The sequence below is a fragment of the Dipteris shenzhenensis genome, chromosome 31, assembly GCF_047967505.1.
Source record: "Dipteris shenzhenensis isolate YYH24624 ecotype China chromosome 31, Dip_SZ_1.0, whole genome shotgun sequence".
In the NCBI taxonomy this organism is placed as follows: domain Eukaryota; kingdom Viridiplantae; phylum Streptophyta; class Polypodiopsida; order Gleicheniales; family Dipteridaceae; genus Dipteris; species Dipteris shenzhenensis.
In genome coordinates this window covers 12,576,213-12,599,470 of record NC_141626.1, presented here as the reverse complement: position 1 = coordinate 12,599,470, position 23,258 = coordinate 12,576,213, and positions in this window count along the sequence as shown.

The following is a 23,258-nucleotide window of genomic DNA, read 5'->3' as shown; positions in this document are numbered from 1 at the left end:
TATATGATTCCATTTTGAGTAGTAACTCCAAATCAAAAATCCCTCTAAGAAACAACATGCAGTTGTAGGCAACTCTCCACCCACAGCTGTGCCCATCTTTTTGCTCCATTGGTAGACATCGTTTGAATTCTACTTGGTCTTGTTGCTCCGTGGTTGTTCTGACAGTAGATACTAGCTGATATGCAGCACTGTCCATCATGACATATTAAATATATTAATATGTCATGATCATAAGATACAAAATAAGAAAGTAACAAAAATATTAAGAGAATAATTACCTTGGGGAGTTGGCATAATAGCTTTCCATTGAATTCATAAACCACAAACGGTTGACTTCAAGGTCCCAAGCGATCAGACTCCAATGTGAGCTACACAACCAAAATAAAAATGATTATTGTTTTACACAAACTTGCCAAAGAAATAGTAAAAATAAGATTGGAGTTGATACTTACTCCTCATGATAAGGCATAAACATGACTCGCACCCCATCTAAATTCAAAGGGCTTAACCAGGTACAAACATCTTCTATAGTCTTTTGAGGAGAGCTAAGAATAGAAGAAAGGAGAGCATTGAGCATGTAGACACGATTTTGCACTACAGTAGGAAGCTGAGAAATAACTACACTGCACCAAGAAATAAACAAACGTTAGCTCATAGAATTGATTTGCATTCTGCACTAGGAAATTGAGATATAACTACACTATAAACAAATAAACAAATGTTAGCTCATTGAAGTAGGAACAAATAAACAAACGGTACCTGAGCATGGCCAGGATAACATTGTCATTAACCTCTTTTAAAGGATTAGAGAGGATTGAATCCTCCTCTCTACCAAAGCTCAAATACTGAGGTTCTCGTTTCAAAACGATTCTAACTTCAAATGAGCTTTCCATTTTATCCAATGCAGCTAAATTTGCGGAATGGGTCTCTGTCATAGCTTGTATTCTATGTTTGCAGTCATTCTGCTTTTCCATGGTGTCTTTAAAGCTCTTGTGCTCATGGGATTCTTCAATCAAATTTAGAGGTGGTTGCATTGCTGAAGTAGAAGGAAGTGCCTCCATATTGACTTCATCCATTTCTTCTCCCTCTATTGGCTGTAAACAAATATGAGAGATTAGATTCATTATCTTTAAATTTAAATCTTATTTAATAAATTCTATTTAGTTAAGAAATAGAGAATTCATACCGCTAAGTATTATCGTAGTGGCCTTTTTACATAACCTTGCGAGCCATAATTATCAAAGAAGGCATCATCATCTTTCTCTTCATCCACCAACCTCTCTTTGAACGGGTCATGTAAGTCCATCTTTTCATCATCATCAACTGGGACATTATGATCTTCAAGGTCATCATCCATGTCATCAGTCTCCTTATGCTCTATCTCTTTTTCATAGCCTATGGTTAGATCTACTTGAAGCTGAAAATAAGCCATGAAATGCTTGTTTTCAATAATATTTGTGGAGTTGCCTGTTCTGAGGAGATCTTCAAATAAATATCCCATTCTGCACAACGTGACCTCCCAACTTGTTGGTAGCAAATTCTCCATGATGGTAAGCAAGAGACTCCCGCTTTTTGCAGGACTTCCATAGTTGTTTTTTTGATAATGTATGGACCTGGGAATATCTTGCTCTTCTAGCATCAATCTCAAATTATTTGAATTCCCTCTTATGTTCTTTTGTAAGGAGTGATCAGGGTTGGGACTCCGCATACACAAGAAGAATCATTCAAGAGATTGAATCGCTATGCCACATTCTCTCTTGCCTCTCTTTGCTGCATGAACACCACTATAGATCTTCAAATCTGATGAATATGCTCGGTCTAGAGTAACTTGCATGGCTTCTTTGTCTTTTTTATCAACAAAAATGACAATGTTGCAAATTGCCACTTTACTAATGGTGGTATATACTATTCTATCAATGAAGTTATGGATATCATCGCTAGAAACTTCATTGATAAAGAATAGTTGTGGCTTGTCCCATGCTGACTCATTCTTGATGAAGTCATCTTCTGAAACTCCCCTAAAGTTCACAAGCTTTCTAGACTCTGCCGTAACCTCTACATTGAATTGAAAGCTTTGGTGCATATTTGTCGGCATCCTTATCTCGCTGATTAATCTTTTCGCATATGCAACCACCCGTTGTGGGATTTCTTTTCTCATGTAAGAGGTTACTATTTCTGACCCATCTTCATCCTTTTTAATCCACCTGTTTGCCCATAGCTTTACCTTGGGTGTTGACAAAGAAGCTATATGCTTGACCACATTATAGTCAATGTTACAATGACTAAGTGGAATTTGTTTCTCTAACAGCAAATACTTAATGGCACTATGCACTACATCACACCTCACCTATACATTGATGCATTCTTCCATGCAGTGGTCTTTGTCTTTCTTTCCAAAAAACTATTCTTTCTTTAAAAGTTTTTGTGCTGCCATGGATGCATACTTGTCAGGTAAGTACTTTATAGGCCTCCACATCCTTGTCGTCAACTCCTTCTTGTCCATTACCTTTGACTTTCTAGAGATAAACAAAGGAGCTTCATAGGTCAACTGTCCAAGCTCACAAGCAATGCACGTTTCAAGCGTCTCATTGAACACTTCAATAGGACGAAATATGATAGAAGTGTAGTTGGCATATCTGTTCCTCACCACCTTGAGGCTTGTCATATTTTCTTCTTGCTCTTAAGTTCCCCTAGGCACAACTGCACTCAAAGAAGTATAGAAGTTTGTGAGTGTGTCGGCGTCTGCTTTTGTGACCTTTTGCTTCAAATCAGGATTTGGAGAACCAAATGTTGTCCATATAACCCTTGCCTTCTATAAGACCTCTGATGTTGAGGATATCTTACGCTTTCCATGGACATAATGATTAAGTCTTTCGGACTCAATCAAATACTTGATCTCATGCTTGAATATACAGATTGTTGTAAGATAATAATGAAATGAACTTATCTTTGCAAATTGTTCTGAAGTGAGTCTTGTGACCTCCTTTGCTTCTTTTGCGATCTGATTACAAGCACAAGCCCAATGTTGACCATCAATGGGCTAGAATCTGCAATGAAGGAGGAATTCCTTCTTTGCTTCCTTTAGCATATCCTCACCTTGTGCCTCCTCGCCTTGTTCATGTGGAATATTTTTAAGAGTGTCTTTAAAGAATCGATTGAAGGTTTCCTCGAAATGTGTAGGCCCTATAAATGTTATTTGATCCAGAAAGCTATTTTTGATTGGACAAAACATTATCGGGCGCAGGACCACATTGCTTGCCACAGGTTTCTTTCCATCTCTCAAAGCCTCGTATATTTGCAGTGCATAGGATATATCAAGGCTTCGGCTATTAGTAAAGACAGCTGTAGCTTCCACATCTTTGGCATTCATAAAACCTAGGCAGTATTGAATCGTGTGCAAAGTGGCATCCCCATCCGATAAGTACTTGTTTGAAAAATACACCTAGGATCGTGTTTTTTGATGCTTCTACATGACACCAAGGCAAAAACGGTATTTAATACTCAATCTACCATGTAAAGCATATCCAATGGGCACAATACTTTGCACGTGCCTCAAAAGCGGTGGTATGGTGTTCCATGCAAAGTGGAACGCCCATTCAATAAGTACTTGGTATGATAATACACCTAAGAGTGTGTTCTTTGACAGATGTGCATAACACTAGGGGGAAAATGGTGTATAATGTGTGATCCCCCATGCAAAGCATAACCGATAGACACAATACTATGCACGCACATCAATCTAGTTGAAATTTACTTTCTTGCAAAGTGCCCCCCCCATCTGACAAGTACTTTTTAGAATATCACACCTAGGACCATGTTTTTTATTAGTTGTTGTCCATGACACTAATCGACAATGCAACACATATCCGATCCTCACAATACTTTGCACACATCTCAACCTAGGTATTATTGACTTACATGTAAAGTGGTGTGCCCATCCCATAAGTACTTAGTCGAATAACACATCTAGGACCGCGTTTTTTGACGATTGTGCATGACACTAAGGCTAAAACAGTGTTTAATGCTTGTTCGACAATGCAAAGCATATCCGATGGGCACCATACTTTGCATGAGTCTCAACAATTGTGGTATTTCATTGCGTGCAAAGTGGTACACCCATCTAATAAGCAGTTGGTTGGATAACACACCTAAAATCGTGTTTTTTTATGGTTGTGCATGACATTGAGGCACAAATGGAGTTTAATACATGATATACTATGCAAAGTACATCCGATGGGCAAAATACTTTGCACCCACCTCAACCTATGTGTTATTGAGTTACATCAATCGTGGCGTGTCGGTTAGATAAGTACTTGATCCGATCACACACCTAGGACCGTGTTTTTTTACAAATGTGCTTGAACTAAGGCAAAAACGGTGTTTTATGCTTGATCGACAATGCAAAGCATATCCGATGGGCACAATACTTTGCACACACCTTCAACTAGGTGGAATTGACTTACATGCAAAGTGGCACGCCCATCCCATAAGTGCTTGATTAGATAACATACTTAGTAGCGTGTTTTTTTACGGATGTGCATGACACTAGAGCAAAAATAGTATTTAATGCTCAATCGACCATGCAAAGGATATCCGATGGGCACAACACTTTTCTTACCCCTCAACCTAGGTGGTATTGAAATTTTCTCAAAGAGGCACACCCATCCGATAAGTACTTGGTCAGATAACTCACCTAAGGGCGTGTTTTTTTGCGAATGTGCATATCACTAGGGGAAAAACGGTGTATAATGTGTGATCGACCATGCAAAGCATATCCGATGGTGACAATACTAAGCACGCACCTCAACCTAGTTGAAATGGACTTGCGTGCAAAGTGGAGCCCCCATCCAATAAGTACTTGTTTGAATAACACACGTAGGACCGTGTTTTAATATGGTTGTGCATGACACTAGGGCAAAAACGTTGTTTTATGCTTGATCGACAATGCAAAGCATATCCTATGGGAACAATACTTTGCACACACCTTCAACTACGTGGAATTGACTTACATGCAAAGTGGTATTCCCATTGCATAAGTACTTGATTGGATAACACACCTAGCAGTGTGTTTTTTTACGGACGTGCATGACACGAGCAAAAATAGTATTTAATGCTCGATCGACCATGCAAAGGATATCTGATGGGCACAACACTTTTCCTATGCCTCAACCTATGTGGTATTGAAATGTTCTCAAAGAGGCACACCCATCCGATAAGTAGTTGGTCAGATAACACACCTAAGGGTGTGTTTCTTTGCGGATGTGCATATCACTAGGAGAAAAACGGTGTATAATGCATGATCGGCCATGAAAAGCATATGTGATGGTGACAATACATTGCACACACCTCAACCTAGTTGAAATAGACTTGCGTGCAAAGTGGACACCCCATCTGATAAGTACTTGTTTGAATAACACACCTAGGACCATGTTTTTTTATGGTTGTGCATGACACTAAGGCAAAAATGATGTTTTATGCTTGATCCACAATGCAAAGCATATCCAATGGGCACAATACTTTGCACACACCTTCAATTGGGTGGAATTGAATTACATGCAAAGTGGCATTCCCATTGCATAAGTACTTGATCGGATAACACACCTAGCAGTGTGTTTTTTAACGGATGTGAAGGACACTAAGGCAAAAATGGTATTTAATGCTCGATCGACCATGCAAAGGATATCCGATGGGCACAATAATTTTCCTATGCCTTGACTAGGTGGTATTGAAATGTTCTCAAAGAGGCACACCCATCCGATAAGTACTTGGTCAAATAACATACTAAGGGCGTGTTTTTTTGCGGATGTGCATATCACTACCAGAAAAACATTATATAATGCGTAATCGACCATGCAGAGCATATCCGATGGTGTTAATACTTTGCATGCATCTAAAACTAGTTGAAACAGACTTTCATGCAAAGTGGAGCCCCCATCCAATAAGTACTTGTTTGATTAACACACCTAGGACCGTGTTTTTTTATGGTTGTGCATGACACTAAGGCAGTGTTTTATGCTTGATCGACAATGCAAAGCATATCCGATGGGCACAATACTTTGCACAGACCTTCAACTAGGTGGAATTGACTTACATGCAAGGTGGCATTCCCATCTCATAAGTACATGATCGGATAACACATCTTGCAGCGTGTTTTTTTACGGATGTGCATGACAATAAGGCAAAAATGGTATTTAATGCTCGATCGACCATGCAAAGGATATTCGATGGGCACGATAATTTTCCTATTCCTTAACCTAGGTGGCATTGAAATGTTCTTAAAGGGGCACATCCATCGGATAAGTACTTGGTCAAATAACATACCTAAGGGCGTGTTTTTTTGTAGATGTGCATATCACTACAAGAAAAATGTTGTATAATGCGTGATCGACCATTCAAAGCATATTCGATGGTGACAATACTTTGCATGCACCTCAACCTAGTCTAAAAGGACTTGCATACAAAGTGGAGCCCCCATCCGATAAGTACTTGTTTGAATAACACACCTACGACCGTGTTTTTTTATGGTTGTGCATGACACAAAGTCAAAAATGGTGTTTTATGCTTGATCGACAATGCAAGCATATCCGATGGGCACAATACTTTGCACACACCTTCAACTGTGTGGAATTGACTTACATGTAAAGTGGCATTCCCATCGCATAAGTACTTAATCTGATAACACACCTAGCAGCGTGTTTTTTTATAGATGTGCATGACACTATGGCAAAAATGGTATTTAATGCTCGATCGACCATGCAAAGCATATCCGTTGGGCACAATACTTTTCTTGTGCCTTAACCTAGGTGGTATTGAAATGTTCTGAAAGAGGCACACCCATCCGATAAGTACTTGGTCAGAACACATACCTAAGCGCGTGTTTTTTTACGGATGTGCATATCACTATCGAAAAAACGTTGTATAATGCATGATTGACCATGCAAAGCATATCTGATGGTGACAATACTTTGCACACATCTCAACCTAGTTGAAACAGACTTGCGTGCAAATTGGAGCCCTCATCTGATAAGTACTTGTTTGAATAACACACCTAGGACCGTGTTTTTTTATGGTTGTGCATGACACTAAGGTAAAAATGGTGTTTTATACTTGATCGACGATGGAAAGCATATCCGATAGGCACAATACTTTGCACAAACCTTCAACTAGGTAAAATTAACTTACATGCAAAGTGGCACGCCCATCCCATAAGTGCTTGATCGGATAACATACCTAGCAGCGTCTTTTTTTCACATGTGCATGACACTAAGGCAAAAATCGTATTTAATGCTTGATCAACCATGCAAAGGATATCCGATGGGCACAAAAATTTTCCTACACCTCAAACTAGGTGGTATTGAAATGTTCTCAAAGAGGCACACCCATCCTATAAGTACTTGGTCAGATAACACACGTAAGGGCATGTTTTTTTGCGGATGTGCATATCACTAGGGAAAAAACGGTGTATAATGCGTGATCGGCCATACAAAGCATATGCAATGGTGACAATACTTTGCATGCACCTCAACCTAGTTGAAAGATACTTGTGTGCAAAGTGGAGCCCCCATCTGATAAGTACTTGTTCGAATAACTCACCTAGGACCGTGTTTTTTATGGTTGTGCATTACACTAAGGCAAAAAAGGTGTTTCATGATTGATCCACAATGCAAAGCATATCCGATGGACACAATAATTTGCACAGACCTTCAACTAATTGGAATTGAATTACATGCAAAGTGGCATTCCCATCGCATAAGTACTTGATCCGATAACACACCTAGCAGTGTGTTTTTTTATGGATGTGCATGATACTAAGGCAAAAATGGTATTTAATGCTCGATCGAACATGCAAAGCATATCCGATGGGAAAAATACATTTCATATGCCTTAACCTAGGTGGTATTGAAATGTTCTCAAAGAGGCACACCCATCCGATAAGTACTTGGTTAGGTAACATACCTAAGGGTGTGTTTTTTTGCAGATGTGCATATCACTACGGGAAAAACATTGTATAATGCGTGATTGACCATGCAAAGCGTATCCGATGCTGACAATACTTTGCATGCACCTCAACCTAGTTTCCTAGTTGAAACGGACTTGCGTGCAAAGTGGAGCCCCCATCCGATAAGTACTTGTTTGAATAACACACCTAGGACCTGTTCTTTTATGGTTGTGCATGACACTAAGGCGAAAACAGTGTTTTATGCTTGATCGACAATGCAAAGCATATCCAATGGGCACAATACTTTGCAAAAACCTTCAACTAGGTGGAATTGACTTACATGCAAAGTGGCATTCCCATCGCATAAGTACTTGATCGGATAACACACCTAGCAGCATGTTTTTTTCTGGATGTGCATGACACTAAGGCAAAAATGGTATTTAATGCTTGATCGACCATGCAAAGCATATCTAATGGGCACAATACTTTTCGTATGCCTTAACCTAGGTGGTATTGAAATGTTCTCAAAGAGGCAGACCCATCCGATAAGTACTTGGTCAGATAACCTACCTAAAGGCGTGTTTTTTTGCAGATGTGCATATCACTAGGGGAAAAACGTTGTATAATGTGTAATCGACGATGCAGAGCATATACGATGGTGACAATACTTTGCACGCATCTTAAACTAGTTGAAACTTTCTTGCGTGCAAAGTGGAGCCCCCATCCGATAAGTACTTGTTTGATTAACACACCTAGGACCGTGTTTTTTTATGGTTGTGCATGACACTAAAGCAAAAACGGTGTTTTATGCTTGATCGACAATGCAAAGCATATCCGATGGGCACAATACTTTGCACACACCTTCAACTAGGTGGAATTAACTTACATGCAAAGTGGCATTCCCATCGCATAAGTACTTGATCGGATAACACACTAGCAGTGTGTTTTTTTACGGATGTGCATGACACTAAGGCAAAAATGGTATTTAATGCTCGATTGACCATGCAAAGCATATCTGATGGGCACAATACTTTTCCTATGCCTTAACCTAGGTGGTATTTAAATGTTCCCAAAGAGGCACACCCATCATATCAGTACTTTGTCAGATAACATACCTAAGGGCATGTTTTTTTGCGAATGTGCATATCACTACTGGAAAAACGTTGTATAATGCATAATCGACCATGCAGAGCATATCCGATGGTGACAATACTTTGCACCATCTCAACCTAGTTGAAACAGACTCGCGTGCAAAGTGGAAGCCCCATCTGATAAGTACTTATTTGATTAACACACCTAGGACCGTGCTTTTTTATGGTTGTGCATGACACTAAGACAAAAACATTGTTTTATGCTTGATCAACAATGCAAAGCATATCCGATGGGCACAATACTTTGCACACACATTCAACTAATTGGAATCGACCTGGAAAGTGGCATTCCCATCGCATAAGTACTTGATTGGATAACACACCTAGTAGCGTGTTTTTTTATGGATGTGCATGACACTAAGGCAAAAATGGTATTTAATGCTTGATCGACCATGCAAAGCATATCCGATGGGCACAATACTTTTCCTATGCCTTAACCTAGGTGGTATTGAAATTTTCTCAAAGAGGCATGCCCATCCGATAAGTACTTGGTCAGATAACATACCTAAAGTCGTGTTTTTTTGCAGATGTGCATATCACTACTGAAAAAACATTGTATAATGTGTGATCGACCATGCAAAGCATATCCGATGGTGACAATACTCTGCACGCACCTCAACCTAGTTGAAACGGACTTGTGTGCAAAGTGGAGCCCCCATCCGATATGTACTTGTTTGAATAACACACCTAGGACTGTGTTCTCTTATGGTTGTGCATGACATTAAGGCAAAAATGGTATTTTATGCTTGATCGACAGTGCAAAGCATATCCGATGGGCACAATAATTTGCACACACCTTCAACTAGGTGGACTTGATGTACATGCAAAGTGGCATTCCCATCGCATAAGTACTTGATTGGATAACACACCTAGCAGCATATTTTTTTCGGATGTGCGTGACACTAAGGCAAAAATGGTATTTAATGCTCGATCAACCATGCAAAGCATATCCGATGGGCACAATACTTTTCCTACCCCTTAACCTAGGTGTTATTGAAATTTTCTCAAAGAGGCACACCCATCCGATAAGTACTTGGTCAGATAACATACCTAAGGGTGTGTTTTTTTGCGGATGTGCATATCACTACGGGAAAAACATTGTATAATGCGTAATCGACCATGCAGAGCATATCCAATGGTGACAATACATTGCACGCATCTCAACTAATTGAAACGGACTTGCGTGCAAAGTGGAGCCCCCATCCGATAAGTACTTGTTTGATTAACACGCCTAGGACCGTGTTTTTTTATGGTTGTGCATGACACTAAGGCAAAAATGGTGTTTTATGCTTGATCGACAATGCAAAGCATATCCGATGGGCACAATACTTTGCACAAACCTTCAACTAGGTGGAATTAACTTGCATGCAAAGTGGCATTCCCATCGCATAAGTACTTGATCGGATAACACACCTAGCAGCATTTTTTTTTACGGATGTGCATGACACTAAGGCAAAAATGGTAGTTAATGCTCGATCGACCATGCAAAGCATATCCGATGGTCACAATACTTTTCCTACACCTTAACCTAGGTGGTATTGAAATGTTCTCAAAGACGCACACCCATCCGATAAGTACTTGGTCAGATAACATACCTAAGGGCATGTTTTTTTGTGGATGTGCATATCACTACCGGGAAAATGTTGTATAATGCGTAATCAACCATGCTAAGCATATTCGATGGTGACAATACTTTGCACACACCTCAACCTAGTTGAAACAGACTTGTGTGCAAAGTGGAGCCCCCATCCGATAAGTACTTGTTTGATCAACACACCTAGGACCGTGTTTTTCTATGGTTGTGCATGACACTAAGGCAAAAACATTGTTTTATGCTTGATCGACAATGCAAAGCATATCTGATGGGCACAATAATTTGCACATACCTTCAACTAGGTGGAATTGACTTACATGGAAAGTGGCATTCCCATCGCATAAGTACTTGATCGGATAACACACCTAGGAGCGTGTTTTTTTACGGATGTGCATGACACTAAGGTAAAAATGGTATTTAATGCTCGATCGACCATGCAAAGGATATCCGATGGGCACAATAGTTTTCCTATGCCTTAGCCTAGGTGGTATTGAAATGTTCTCAAAGGGGCACACCCATCCGATAAGTGCTTGGTCAGATAACATGCCTAAGGGCGTGTTTTTTGCGGATGTGCATATCACTACAGGAAAAACGGTGTACAATGCGTGATCGACCATGGAAAGCATATCCAATGGTTACAATACTTTGCACGCACCTCAACCTAGTTGAAAGATACTTGCGTGCAAAGGGGAGCCCCCATCTGATAAGTACTTGTTTGAATAACACACCTAGGATCGTGTTTTTATATGGTTGTGCATTACACTAGAGGAAAAATGGTGTTTTATGCTTCATCGACAATGCAAAGCATGTCCGATGGGCACAATATTTTGCACACACCTTAAACAAGGTGGAATTGACTTACATGCAAAGTGGCAAGCCCATCCCATAAGTACTTGATCGGAGAACATACCTAGTAGTGTGTTTTTTTATGGATATGCATGACACCAAGGCAAAAATGGTATTTAATGCTCGATCAACTGTGCAAAGCATATCTGATGGGCATAATACTTTTCCTACACCGTGTTTTTCTGCGGATGTGCATATCACTAGGGAAAAAATGGTGTATAATGCATGATCGGCCATGAAAAGCATATCTGATGGTCACAATACTTTGAATGAACCTCAACCTAGTTGAAACGGACTTGCGTGCAAAGTGGAGCCCCCATCTGAGAAGTACTTGTTTGAATAACACACCTAGGACGTGTTTTTTTATGGTTGTGCATGACACTAAAGCAAAAATGGTATTTTATGCTTGATCGACAATGCAAAGCATATCTGATGGGCATAATACTTTGCACACACCTTCAACTAGGTGGAATTGACTTACATGCAATGTGGCGCACCCATCCCATAACTACTGAATCGGATAACATACCTAGCATCGTGTTTTTTTATGGATGTGCATGACATTGGAGTAAAAATAGTATTTAATGCTTGATCAACCATGCAAAGGATAACTTGGCATGTCCATCTGATGAGTACTTGATCGGATAACTTCTCCCACCAATAAATTAAGTACTAATTAAAAATTATAATAAATGAGTAGATTATTAAAAAGAGACTAATATTTATGTAATTGTTGCTACTGCAGCTTGCTTGCAAAGGACTCTCACAAAGGAGATGGCTATAGATTTTGTTCCAGGGATGGATGTGATTTTATGTAGCAAAAGAGAAGTAGTTGCATTTGCTACAATCCATGATAGTGATCCCAATTCAGTTTGCCACTTTCGAAGACTTGGCGAAGATAAGGTGGTAGTTACTATATCAAAGATTCTTAGCGCACATGTTGAGCTAAAGTATAAATGTGGAGATATGGAAACACTTGGAGATGTTATGCCCTACAATACATCCAAAAAATCATTTGTAGCATGGGACAAAGATGAGACTTATGCAACAAACATTATCAAGAATACAAAGTGCACCACCTTGGATTTTACTATAGGGGACATTTTACAAATGAGATCATTTGTGAATAAGACTGTAGCAAAAGGTGAAGTATTGGGATTTGAACAAGTGGAGCAATGGTCATTTGCACAGATGAGGATTCTAAAAGTCACTGAAGATGGTATGGTTGATAACATAACATCCTTATGTGATCCCTACTATGAGGTAGGCAAGAATATGAGGTGGAGCATGCAATTTTTAAACATGAGAAAGAGGCATGTGGTTTTCAATGATAAAGACAAGGTATACTACAATATCAAAGGACCTAAAAAGCGTGCCCATGTGCCAGGCTCTATCACTTCAAATGTAGATGATTTCAATGTACTCAATTATAGAAGTGACATCTTATCTGGAGTGGATGAGTTCATTGGTTCTGAGAAACAAAATGATTTTAGAAGTGAAGCCTTATCTGGGGTGGATGAATTCTTGCACAGTGAGAAGGGCAAAGGTTTCAATAGCGATGTCTTGTCAAGTGTGGTGGATGAGTTCATGCATATTAACAAACCTGGTGTCAATCAAGCTTGTGGATTTGTGAAAGCCATGCAAGATGTCCCAATGAGCGATGTTCTCTCAAGAGTGGAAGAGTTTCAAGGTTCTCAATACTCTCGTAGAATATTGAATTCATTGAATGGTCCTAAGAGTATGTTAAAAACGAGAATGAGATCAACAGAGGATTATTCAATATTTAACTTTGATTGTGATATGGCCAAGGATGCAACGACCAATCATGGATGCTTGGTTACAAACAAATGTGAGGAGAAGAAGTGCATAAATACAGATAACAATGTGCATGAGGAACGAAAACGGTCATACATATGCATGAAGAGAAAGCAAATCCAGGCAGATCCACAAAAGCAACCAAAGAGGAAGAGAGTAATGAAGGAGGAGAACATGTTAAATGCATTGGGATATCTATGTTGCAAGCGAAGATGTATGCGCTTCATTGATCTTGCAGACATCAGGGAATGTAGAGGACACATGTGGCAAAGAAGAGGAAGCGAAAGAAATGAATACCTTGTCACAAGTCTCTCTTATTTTCTTTAGAATGGCAATAAAAGGCTAAGTTCAAGACAAAAGGTAAAACCTCTCGTAAATGGAAAAAAGATTTGCAATAAGGCATATCGCAATATTACTGGATTATCCCATGGTACATATTGGGATTTAGTCACCAAGGCAAAGGGTGGCAACAAATTTAGCATTCACGGTAATAGAGGAAGGTCCAAATCAAGAATCTCAACTGTCAGGCCAGAAGCAATTTTGCAAGACTTCATACATGAAAATGCTTTACCTCAACCCCATATATCTACCAAACTCCCTAACGGTGATGCGATCACTAAAATGCACCTTCCAATGGGCTTGACAAAGCTCAAAGTATTTGACTCTATTGCAGAAAAGCAAAGGCAAAGAGGGGATGCCGTAGCTTCTTCTCATACTTTGTATACTCTTTGGAAGAAGAACTTTGGATATGTTAAAATCCCAAGGAGGCAAAAAATGTCAAAGTGCAATGTTTGTGATGATTTAAAGTGAGCGATTGAGAGTGGAACATGTCCAAATCAAAGGGAATTATACAAAAAAAACTGAAAATCTCATCATGACCTTATTTGACATTCGAGACAAAAATATGCATTTTGGAAGGAGCAAGCTATTTCGCATCCCGATGACTACATGTGCCTTATTGTAGATGGCATGGATCAGAATACAACAAATTGCCTCGTTTTGTTGCCACTCCACCTAAATTACAAGGAAAGCACTTTCTAAAGACACATCTATGTGGAGTGTTAGTGTATGGAATTAAGTGCTTTGCAGATATATGGATTGATTCCTTGCATCTACATGATAGCAATCAAGTTGTAACATCTATTATGAAGGCAATTCACAATGTACATGCAAAAAAAGGTTGCCTACCACCGACTTTGAGAATACAAGCTGATAATTGTTGGCGAGAAAATAAGAATGTACTCATGTTTGCATTCTGCTCCATGCTAGTTGCTCATCGAATCTTCAATGAGGTCGAATGTGGATTTTTGTATGTTGGGCATACACATGAGGATATCGATCAGGTTTTTAGCATAGTCTCAAGGGAGCTTAAATGCAAGGATGTGGAGACAATAGATGACTTGGTAAGAAGATGTGGCAGGCAAGTTGGTGGTCGTAAGGAAAGTACAGTATGTGAGAGGCTCGAAAGAATGTATGATTGGAAGAGCTTCATTCTACCTTTCATACAAACAGGTGGTGATGCATTGACAGTCATACCAATCCACACTACTTTTTTTTTAAAAAAAAAGATGAAAAACCCATAATGCAATGGCAATAGTGTTCTCATGATACAAAATGGGAACTTGAAGAACCTTACAGTCTCTTAACTTCAATTCCTAGCAAGGAAAGGTATCCAACATGGGCTCCTATACAAGAATTCAATGAGAGGTCTAATTGTGAAATAGAAGGATTAAAAGCATTTATTACATACAAAGAGGAAATGCTCCAGAGATATCCTGATTCGAAGCCTACTTGGAGAGCACACTACCATTGTAATTAACAAGACACGAAATTTAATAAAGGACCTTGAGAGAATGCGAGGCTCAAAGGATGTCAAGGAAGAATGCAATATGTTTTGGCCAAATGTTCATAACGATTTGCGCCTAGCTCTAGTCTTTGAAAATGAATTTGTATCATTACTCCCATGTCCATATTGTGGACCGAAGAAGAGAGAGTTAATGCCACAAGTAGATATAGAGGTCGATTGTTTTGTTGTGGTTCGGCCATCGGATGATGAATATGAGAATGTGAAGTTTTGGGTTGCAAAAGTAGTTGATGTGCAAAGAGATGACCAAGGGAGAGCTACAACATTTACAGCGGTATGGTATGAGCCAAAGGGCAGGAAGGAGAATATGGATAACAACACATTGTATGCTAATTGTATAATGAAGGAGTGGGTCCCAAATGATGAAGCGGTCTCTCAAGTTTCGACGGAGACAATCATAGTGTCTTGGCATTCAAGGGCAAAGAAATCAAAGAAGCGCATGGGATATGAGGTAGAAGGAAAAATAAAAATACCATAGCAAAGTATTTTGCATATACACAAATTTTTAAGGATGCTCGCCGTGGAGGAAGTAGAAGGAGACAGCGCAAATGAAGAATGTCCATGATTAAAGCTTTGTATTGAAGTCCATTGAAGAAGCCAATTCAAGACAATTATAATCAGAGGCATCACCTCCTAGGCAAGAAGCCAATTCAAGACAATTATAATCAGAGTCATCACCTCCTAGGCAGGAAGCCAATTCAAGACAATTATAATCAGAGTCATCACCTCCTATGTCAAATGAGGGTACTAGGCAAGAAGCCAATTCAAGACAATTATAATCAGAGTCATCACCTCCTATGTCAAATGAGAGTCAAAATATGCACTGGATGTCACCCAAGGGTCAAGGCTTGGCAAGACAATAGGGAGTTAATGCAGATGGCACCTGGCAAGGGACTGTCACATTGAGCAATAAGACAATGGGGAGTCAATGCACCCAAGGGGCAAGGCTTGGCAAGACAAGTGGGAGTTAATGCAAATGGCACTTGGCAAGGGACTATCGTGACATTGAGCAATAAGACAATGGGGAGTCAAATTATGCAGATGGCACGAATTGAGGCTCTTTAAGAGCAACAATTTAAATTGTAAACATAGGTTCAATCTATATCATTTTGGATACAAAGACTCTAGCTGAGAGCAACGTCTCTCAATGTAAACATATAATGATAGCTATAATTGCTATTATAATTCTTTGGTTCAATACAAAACTTGGGTCTTATGGCATCATGTCTTTTTTCTATTTATTAAAAGTTTTAAAAATTTTGTGCATATTGTGAGTGACAATGTTATTTTCATGAAATATTTAAGTCTCCTTTCATGGATTTATAAATTTATCACGTCAAGGAAAAATATTAAAAATAATTAAATTAACAAATAACTTAGGTATAGCTAGAATTTCTAATATAGGATTATTTCAAATTCTTGCATGTTGGTGCAAAAGTATAGATTGAAAAAACAATATTTTTATGTGAATATGATAGTGCCACAAAGTGAACTTTTGATTTGGGAAGAATATTTTCAGAAAGTAAAATTTTGATTTGGGAAGGATATTTTCACAAAGTAAACTTTTCATTTGGGAAGGATTTTTGGGCTTCGTCCAAAAACAACAAAAAAAGTCCAAAATTAATGAAATAGGTGTTTGTATTGTGATACAATGAAGCAAAGTAATCCTCACTTCCACATGCAAGAACGGTTCATTGGAGAAGCACCAAATTTAGTGCTCCATGTGATGCCTTGGTCAAAACAACCTCGTTGTCAATTCAATGATTATCCTTAGTTAAGGTGAGATAAAGAGATCCGACCACATGGCATCTGCTTAAGTACCTATGGACTACACACTATCATGAAACTCGATGTGGCGAATTGGTATGACTATCATCTCAGGATTCATTTGATCTTGCAACTTAGCCAACTAGGTTGAACCATTTCTATAAACATCAATCAACCTGAATGGTCCATTGATATTGGTGTTCAATGGTCTTATCTTTGCATTGTATAGATTCTTCTACATAATATACCGATCATGCTATACTTTTGATCCTCCTCTATATCATTTGCTATGATGATGCAATTCGAATGCATAATTCATCCAGCTTAGCTAGCTATTCCATCTGGTTCACCAAGGTGATGGTTAGCTACAATTCATAGACTCCAAACCAAGAACTCAATAGGAGCAATAAAATTTTTGTGACATTATAAGGTCTCTAAAAAGCCCATAATGCAACAAAAAGCTTTGTATCCAATGCTATCAATGTCTATAAAAAGTCTTTGTAAGCACCACAAATTGAATGTTTTATCGGTGGACTTAGCTTGTTAATTACACCAAGGGTAGTAAGTAGTTGTTACTCAGTGTACCACTTGATAAAGTAGATATATATATATATATATGTATGTATGTATGTATATGTATATATATATATGTATATATATACATAGAGAGAGAGAGAGAGAGAGAGAGAGAGAGAGAGAGAGAGAGAGAGAGAGGCCCATGGATCAAATATTTTTGGAGAATTTGTAATGGTGGATTCATTTCTCTTGGTTAATGATCCTAACCTCTCTACTCAGAGAGTAACGCCATTAGGAAAAAAGGGAGCTCATTTTGGGGCCTTTTACGGTTTGGAAAAATAAGCTCTCAACCAATCAATAGAGGGCCAACGTAACGTTGAAAATTCACGAAAATAAGAGAGAATAGAAAAAAGAAACAATACTTTATGTAGGTACAAGCGTGCTACATTAATGTGGAGATTGGTTTTTTATTCTCAGAAGATCTTTGGACAAGAAGATAGAATCTAAACTGACATTTTATCTGACAAGGGCCTTCCCGCTTCCACCTTCCTTTGAACTTTCAAATGTTGTGCCGCCTTTCGTGCGAAAGGTCTACCATTCTACACCATTGCCTCATTGTGCAGCAGCCTTTCTTTTCCAAAACTGCTCCCTTGATCCTATTTGGTGTAGAGTAAGATGTTTCTCGTCAACTGTCTGTCTGCCCACTTTCTCTTTCTTGAAACTTCAAATTGTTATCTTAGTTACATTACTTTGCTATTGTTACAGATTCAGAAAATCTCCATGGTGAACCAAAACCACGGCCGTTCTTGTGGAAGACGCTCTGTGGATGATAATGCTACGAAGGCAGAATTATACCAAACATCCTTACCCTGTCGACCTGCTTCTTCTATTTCGTCGGTAGAGAATTCAAGTACAGTCAAAACGGAAGGAACTTGGGAAAGGTTTAGTGTTTTGAAAGGAGCATGGGTGCTCATGCAACCTAGCAAAAGAAAAAGACCCCAGACAAAAAACATTTTCTTGGCATCGTGGAAGGGAAGAGTACGAGATTTTAAAATCACCAAAGGGAAGATATCCGTGAAAGAAGTTTTGATTCAGCACGTGTACATGCATAAAGAACTTGTCTTGTGAGACTATCCAAAAAATCTTCCGCAACACAGGCCTAATTGTATATTTTTCTATTGTGGTTTTTTTCTTTACGAGGTGTATGTATTTTTAAGATGAAGCTTTCTCTCTTAGCTTATTGACATTCTTGTGTTGTTTTATTTCAGATTTATATCCTTCATCGTATGAGACATGGCAAAACATCGATTGTATTCTAGGATTTATAGATGTTCTGCATGGATCGATAGGAGAACAACAATACCAAGGTCGATGTGCAACAGAGCTAGCTCAATCGGGAATATTTTTTACTGATCATTTTTATCAGTTGCTGGACAAAGCTAACACACATGGTGTATTAATAAAACAAGACCTTCCGGCGTGGAATTCAATGGATTGGCCTCACCCACATTCTAGTGTTACAGAGGCATATAGGGCGGAGCTTTTTACAGAAGTACAGAAAGCTCTGAGGCCCAATATTGCAACTAGGATAGTGAAAATTTCTTTATGCATGCCTCTCACAGTTTTTGTGGACTTGTTTAATACCTTTCCAGTGAAGGTTTCAAAAACAATGTTCACAGTTAAAGCAACAAATTCGGCATGCATGCCACAATTTTTGGATAAAGGTTGGGATAAGAAGACATGTAGTTCAGTGTTTTGTGAGGTTGTCCAACCTTCTATGCAACTGAAGTACATGGTTGCATCACAAAATTTTATTTTCTCTTTTTATTACAAGCGCAGTCGAATGCTAGTCCCAATGGATCAAGATGAAGAGTCTTTTGGTGCAGAAAATAAACTTATTGATATTGATGTTGTTGAGAATGGTGATGTGCTAGTCAATATCTCATTAAGAGAATGTTGCTCCCTAGCTCAATTGCGCAGTGACATTCTGTTTGAGATAGAAGGTTCTATCTTAAACGACTTTTTATTTATCTACAACAGCAGAAAGGTACACTATCTGATTTATCCTAGTCTCATTAAGCATTGCTATTACTTTAATTTACCACTCTGATTCATATTGCTTTTTTGCAGTTACTCAAAAGAAGAGAGAGCTCAATAAAATGCAAAGACATCGAAAATTTAAAAATTGAGATAACACAGACTCCATAAACAAAGGTTTTGTATTCAATCAAGTAAGATTTTGTACAGAACTGTTTAGTTAAATATGTAGAACATATTTCTGACATCCATTTTCTATTTATGTATAGCTTGATCCAGAGGCTGCTCTACATTTTTTGGAGGATCTTTTCTCTGCTGCTCCATCCTGTCTGTGCTCCATCCTGTCTCCTCCACTGCCCCAGGAGCATCTCTTTGCTGCTTCTCCACCTTCTCCTCAACAACATCAGTAGCAGGTCTTTGCTCCTGTGTCTGCTCCTCCTCAGCACTATGTGATTGCTCCTGTGGCTTTTGGTCCTCAACATTAGGTGCTTCATCTGTGGCATCAAGGTGTATGACACCTTCTTGTACTTTAGAGCTTTCACCCAGCTCCACAGTAGCTGGTACAATAGGTTTGGGGGAGGCATAACTCAAAAACCTCCAAATTGTATGAGCTCTAAAATTATGTACATAGTTGGAGCTGAAGCTATCCTCTTTCATCTGCAATGGCAAAGGATAATTTAGAACACTTTGTATCATTATGAATTATCTTCAAGCTAAATGAAAAGTATTTTTCCTTACAAGGTCTGGCTGTTCCTTCTCAAAGTAGCTTGAAAGTATATATTTTGCATTGATCAGCACTCTCCATCCACAGCTACTTGAATCATTTTGTTGTGGTGTTTGTACAGTTCGAAAGATATGTTAGAAACTGTTAGCATCAGCACAAAACAAAATTATTCAATAAGTTCAAAGACATAGCATTTAATAGACTTTTTACCTCTAGACTTATTGGCTCTATTGAATCCAAAAGAGAGACATTTGGAGGACAGTGATCCAATGCATCTAAAAGCCTTCTAATACAACTGCAATATGTATAATTTAGTTAGTATGATATCAAAATAATGAAGTTTTAAGTTCAAAAAGCACACACAGCACTTACAATTTCAGCTCTCTGTGTGTGTTTTTTAGAGAGTTGAATAGAAAGCAGTGCTTGTGCTAGATGTCAATAGAAACAAAACTCCAGTGGTCACTGCATAAGGAAAAAAGCATAAGGAAATCAAAGGCTACAAGAGATCCCAATCTTAAAGAAGAATCTTAAAAGAAGTAGTCACCCACATACCTGCTATGGTATGGAAGTAGCAAAACATCAATTACTTCAAAATTGCAGTGTGTTTGAACCAGCTGGAAATACTCATGGGAGTCTCCTTTGCATCTCTTAATTTAGAAGAAATGGCAGGATCAATAATATGGACTGTATGCTGTACAGAGGGGTGAAGCCAGCTTCTCATCATGCTGCTGCATAGGATCAGAAAATAATTAGGGTAAGTTATAAAGGAGGTACAAGGAGGATTGATTTGCAAAAAATGTAAAATAATAGACACTTACTAGAGCATTGCAAGAATGATAGTATCTGAGCAATACTCATTCTTATGAGCCAATGCTGCTAACCATTGTTTTGTCAAGTCAAAATCATTCACTGAAACTTCATCCTCAATATGAACAACTACATCAGGGCCCAGCTCCTTCAACCTTCTATGTATCTGTAGCTCCTTCTTTCCAGTCTCCACATCTATAACAGATTTTGTTTCTTTTATTTGCTGCTTCAGTGAGTCCTCATAAGTAGCCTTCCCTCTGGTGTTCTTTGAGTGTGTTACCTCAAAAACTTTTACCTCATCAACCTTCAACTTCCTTGTAGGTGGAATTAGCAATATGTCTCTCATTTTGATGTCCTACCATTCCACAGGATGAACAAGCTTGTCATACCTCCATCTCACTCTGGACAAAGTGTTGAAGTCTTTGGCCATCAAAGTCACCCTGTGAGCATGGGCTGCTACAAGCATTGCATCTTCAAAATATTTCTCCAAGTAATCCTCTGCCATTTCCTGTAAGGAAAGAATGGCAGTTCTATTCCACCTGAAGCCAAGGTTCCAACTGTCACAAATTTCTCTCACCAGTCTTTGAAAGGGTGCCTTGGGTATTGCAAAGCCTATAGCTTTCTGTTGCCTCCTGATCTCCCTTAGCACACCTACACCATGATTCAATCTTTTGGCCTTTTGCTTGAGCAGGCTCATTGGCTTACCCTTCCTGCCATGTGCAGCTCTTCCCTTTGGAGGCCCACTAAATTTCTTGGTACCTGCCCCAGCTACTGTTGCTGCAAGCCGTTGCTGCAAGCCCTGGCCCTTTGCCAACTTTCCTTGCAGTTGACTTGGTTCTTGCCATCACTCTGAAAAACTGCATACAAAGGATTGGAAAGAGATCACAGACATGGAGAACATGTTTTAACAACAAAGAGGCAATCACAGGGGTGGATGAAGCCATATAGAGAAATTTGCAATAAAATGCGATATGAGCAGTTTGAAATTTCAAACAGGTCCACATCGCATTTTGCTGCAAATTTTTGAAATGACATGCTGGTGCATTCCTACAGTGATTTCTCTGTCTCTACAACTAAATACAATATGAATGGAGTTTATGCAAGAAGATTACAGCTATGGATAGCTATGGAAGTCACAAAACTAGAATGACAGGGGTTGATGAAGCAATATTTCAATATTTGCAACAAAACGCGATTTCAGCTGTTTGAAATTCCTAAGGCCTTCTCCTCGCGTTTTGCTGCAAATTCATGAGGCAGCATGCTGGAATATGCCTTCAGTCATTTGAAGGTGTTTGCATAACCATACAGGATGGATTGAGTCTATGGAAGGCAAGAAGTGTGCACAGACTGAAGGGAGAACCCATAAGTACAGTTTTACCCTCACATGCAAATATCACACTTGAAGATCTGCATTCCTACAGTGATTTCTCTGTCTTGACTTGAGTCTATGCATTTCCATGCAGGATGGATTTTTTCTATTGTAGGCAAGAAGATTGCAGAGACTAAGGGGAGAACCCATTGTTACTGACCTGGAATCTATCTGTGGATGTGCTGTGCTGCTGATGAGTAACCTGTGCTGAGGATGAACCTGTGCTGCTGGACAGGATGCTGATGTTGCAGAGTATGGAGGTAGGGAGGCAAGAGAGCAGACACTGGAGGGCAAGAGGTCTAAAACAAGATACCACAAATAAGTGCAAATACAAATAAGGCATCTTCTAAATCCCACACGTGTGGAATGTAGTCGTTTTTCACACATGTGGATGGGACCCAGATCTCTTGGAGTTTGAAATTTGGCACGTGTGAAAGTACACTTTATGCCTTGGAACTTGTGCCATTCATGATTTCATAATCAATACCACAACCACTCTTCCCTCCCCTGCCTCCCAATCTTTCATCCCTGCCACGACCCTCGCATATTCCATTTCCTTCTCTATGATCCTTTCTAACCCAGCACACTCCATCCAGACTGCAACCTGCCTAAAGACTACTACTACTGCCAGATCTCCAGGTTACCTAGAGTGCAAAGTTCAAGCTAGAGAAAGAGCAGGAGATTTACCAGTGCAACTCCATCAGCATGGAAAAGGAAAAAAAAGGTCAGAATTCTAGATTGGTTTCAATGTTTCTTAACATATATTTCTTCCATCCATTGGATTTTTGATGTCCAAATGTCTTCACTCAGCTCCATCCTTCTTGTTACA